The sequence below is a fragment of the Microtus ochrogaster genome, chromosome 19 (assembly GCF_000317375.1).
Source record: "Microtus ochrogaster isolate Prairie Vole_2 chromosome 19, MicOch1.0, whole genome shotgun sequence".
Classification (NCBI taxonomy): domain Eukaryota; kingdom Metazoa; phylum Chordata; class Mammalia; order Rodentia; family Cricetidae; genus Microtus; species Microtus ochrogaster.
Window position 1 is genome coordinate 52,389,859 of NC_022021.1, and position 4,421 is coordinate 52,394,279.

The following is a 4,421-nucleotide window of genomic DNA, read 5'->3' on the forward strand; positions in this document are numbered from 1 at the left end:
ATGCTCAGAGAGGATCCAGGCTGGTCCATGTGGTCCAAGAGGGTGGATGCTCAGAGAGGATCCAGGCTGGTCCATGTGGTCCAAGAGGGTGGATGCTCAGAGAGGATCCAGGCTGGTCCATGTGGCATGTTGCAGTCAGATCTGGGACTCAGAATGGACCTGGAAGACTGAGGTAAAAATGTCTAAATGATCAGGGCAGAGGAGGCAGGCTTTGGAAAAAGCTCCTCAGTGGAGACATGAGCAGTCTCAGGCTACCCAGATTTCTTTCTGTGCACAGCCTCTCTTCCAGTTGCTCTCACTTCTTCAGAAACCTAGTTTGCAAAAGGAGAGCGGCAAACCTAAGCGGGACCAAGATTAGAACTCCCCAAGCCAGTGGAATATGGTTAGGTTGGTTCCCCTTTCCCCTCTGGAAGGTTCCGAAAGTGAGAGAAGCTTCATGACACTCTGGCTAGATGGTCAGAGATCTACTGGACCTACATATATTATCTCTTCCCCACCCCCAGTGATAGTAGGACTCATTCGCCTTGATTATCCATTATGTGCTAGCAGGAAGTGGTCTGGAGCACAGTCTGTGCTTGGATCAAGCAAGCTCAGACGTCCAAGATTAGAAGTGTCAGCACATAACTTTCTCACAAGGTTCCCTGGCCACCTTTTGATCAGAAGACTCTCTGGCCATGGGCCATCTGTTTCCTAGTGACGAGGCCCACACAAATCAGACCCCTGTACAACCTCAATAAATTTTTTGGGGTAGGTCCTGAAGGGTGGCCTTAATTGTTTCCTCCCAATTTTAGGATGTGCCTAAGGCCCACCATAGCAAAGGAAGACTGTGTGGGACAACCTTTTCCTTCCACTTGTCCCTAAATATTCACATAGATGCACACACTACCTGCTTTGGCAAACATGCATGTGTGTGTTTGTAAACATATTTGTGTACCTTCTCCAAAGGGTGAATGAGCTAGGCTGTGCTGTCCCATGTTTTCTCAACTTGGATCTTGGAGTCCAAGTGTTACTTTCTTTATCTGAACAATGATGTCTTCAGTTCTAAATTCAGGACTCCATCCTGTGGAATTCCAGGCCCAGAATAGCACCTGCAGGATGCATCGTCTCCAGGGTTGGCAAACTTAACTCAGCCTCATCATCCCCAAATGGTCAGAGCTTGTAACTCTAGAACCACACCAGTTTCATAGCTTAGAGTTATAAAGTTCTGGTGATTAAAATAAGGCAGAACTCACACATGGCTGGTAGCACAATTCTGTTCTCTTTACTTCCTGGGAAGATAGACTGAACTTACAACATGTGCCTGTGTACCACAGTTCTAGGCATTCCACCCCCCTTATGTCAGACAGAGCCACTGAGACCACTGAGGAGAGAAGGGTGAGTAGCAGGTCTCAGTCCTGTGGTTGGGAAACAGGACTGGAGTAGTCCTGGTGTGGTCTTGGTAGGTGGAGGAGTCTAGTGGACCCTGCACCAGCGGAGAAGCCTGTCAGGTCCTGAGCAGTGGTTTTCTTCCAAATTGTCGTATGAGACAATGCACATGTGTGTTCTTGTTTTCATCAGATTTATCTGCTCCAGCACTTAAGGACTCTGACATCTGTTCTTGGTTACACCCTACCTGAAAGACCAGGGGAGACCTCCCAGAGTGAATCTTGTCCAGGTGGACTCCATCCACACACAACAAGTCTCTGAGCTGGAAAAGTTCAGTTTCCTACAGGACAGGAGTAGCAGGTCTGAGCAGGATGCAGCCTTACATGTTCAGGAAAAGATCAGACCTGCTCAATGACCAGAGAGAAATGGAAAGCCTTCCTCATGGAGGGACTGTCTGGACTGGGTCTCAGGTAGCCTCCCAGGCAGGACCCTGGACATACTCAGTTCAATGACTCAAAGCCACGGAAACCCAGGCAGGTCATACATAGTTAAGTGGGGGTCTATCCCAGGAGTGTCCAGGGAGGCAGAGTCAGTCATTCTCATACTCCACTAACCTGAGGGCCAAGAGTGTCTCTTACCTCTTGGTGCAACTGTGGCCTGAGAGACCTGGTAAACTCCATAAGGGTGATGATGGACAAGACCCCCTGCATTCCCAAGGTTTCAAGTGGCTTCCATATAATAAGACAGTAAGTAAAAACAAAAAAGGAGCCAGTCAAGGGGATTTGTAAGGTTCTAGGCACTGCCCCCACATCTTCTTAGCATACCAGGCTTAACAGACTATGGTAGGATATGTCTATATCTCCTTCTCAGGTACCTGGAGTTGAGGATGTCGTTGTGAAAGACCAGGGCTCATTTTACCCATGGACTCCAAGACTTGGCTGCCCATGAAACCAGACTTAGGGTCCTTGTGTCAGCAAGGTTCCACGTTGTTTCTGTAAGCACTTGTGCACAGTCAGGGTGGAGTCTGGCTTAGGGCTGTTGAATTGTGAAACACTGGGCAGGTTCCTCACTCTGTGGTTTGGTAATGGGTGTAATTATGGACCTCTCGAGTCAACAGATTGATTGTAAGGATAGACCAAGGCAACTATTAGCAAGGACATGCAGAAAGCTGACACTGCCCCCACCTTGTCTCAGGGCTACGCATGCCATATTTGGACACGGGCACAGAGAGGGTCTCGAGATGGACAGTGACTGTCAGGAACTCAAACCCCAGAGGTCTTCTGCTGTGCCTGGGTCACAGAGGTCATGTTAAGACATGCCACTTATCTCCAGGGAATCACAGATGAACACTGTACCTGAAACCTCTTGATGTCTGCTTGGGTATCAGGTGGCCTGGCCCACCCGACAGGCAGCTGCTGGCCCTCTTGTGCACGCCCTATCCCTGGATGAAGCCCTCTAAGAACTCGTGTGCCTTCTTTCCTGGGGCCCTCAGGCCTCGATCTAGTCTAGTCCTCGGGTTAGGGGCTTTGGGTGTTACCTCATCTGTACCATAAGTTGCTGGTGTTACTTCAGTGTAGGTAAAACTCAGCATTAGGGCAGAGGGGGACACTGAGTACGAACATGTGATTCTGTTCTGACCACCACAGTGGAGTTTAGCACGAATTCTAATTGATCTTAATAAATAAAACCTGGCCGGGCGATGGTGGTGCACGCCTTTAATCCCAGCACTCGGGAGGCAGAGGCAGGCGGATCTCTGTGAGTTCGAGACCAGCCTGGTCTACAGAGCGAGTTCCAGGACAGGCTCCAAAGCCACAGAGAAACCCTGTCTCGAAAAACCAAAATAAATAAATAAATAAATAAAACCTGGAGTCAGATATTCAGGGATGAAAGCTGAAGGATCGGAGAAGCAGTGCGGCCAGCCACTAAAGAGACTTTTTATCTCTACCAATGTTCAGACCAAGGGGGCAATCCTGTCCTCAGGCTGTCTCCTCAGGCTGCAGTTGTCTTTATCAAACTTCAGACTACATTGGGCTCTTGTTTCCTCATGCCTTGTATTCCTCTCTCTGCCCAGCCATATCCCTTCCTGTCTCTACCTCCCAAGTCCTGGGATTAGAGGTGTGAGCCACCACCGCCTGGCCTCTAGTGGCTTAGCTCTGCACTCTGATCTTCAAGCAAGCTTTATGTGTTAAAACACCAACATATCACCACAGTGGATTCTGAAGCTTTACAGAAGAACTCCCCTCACTTACTACTGGAATAATATGGGCCTACAGAACCTTAGAGGAAGAGGGCCAGGGGCCTTCAGTGGAGGATGGTAGTGGGGCTAGAGGTTCCAGGGACATCTGAGTCCAGATAAGGATAAAAACATCCACTGACACTGTAGAGTCTCAAGTGCATGTAGACTAGTATGGCCAGGTACCAGCAGGACCTTTGAGGTGTAGGCACAAGGCTGGGATGGGTGGGAAGAGAGCCATCCAGCAGGCCACAGAGCACAGACTACCTCACAGAGTGCCCTTTTCAAGGTGCTTGTGGTAGCCTTTGGCTGCTTCTAGCTTTGGGGTTCTAAAAATTGGCACTGGCCTGGCCATCCCAAAGAACTTGCAAGGCAGTGCAGCAGGGAGAGGTTTATGCCTGCAAGTCTAGTTCTGACCCTGTGTCCCTTATCAAACCTTCCCAGACAAGAAGTAGGCAGGGAAAATCATGCCATGCCTGTGAGGTTTGGCTGTAACATGCCGCCCCCCATAGACTCCTGTCTGAAGATTTGCTCCCCAGGTGGTGGAAGTGTTTTGGGGAGGTTGTTGAACTTTAGAATGTGGATCCTGGCTGGTGGAGGTAGGCTTTGAAGATGATACCCACTTCTTCCCTTCACTGCGGGTTCTGATTCCTGTCTGTAACCAGGTTGCTGCCCATGTATGCTGCTGCCATCAAATGGCTACTGCACCTTTCTCTGCCTGCAAGATGGACTGCAACCTTCTGAAACTGTGCGCCAAAATAAACCTCTCTTCTTTTCTTTCAGTTAGGTATTTTGTTAAACTCATGAAGCACCCTCTGTGTTA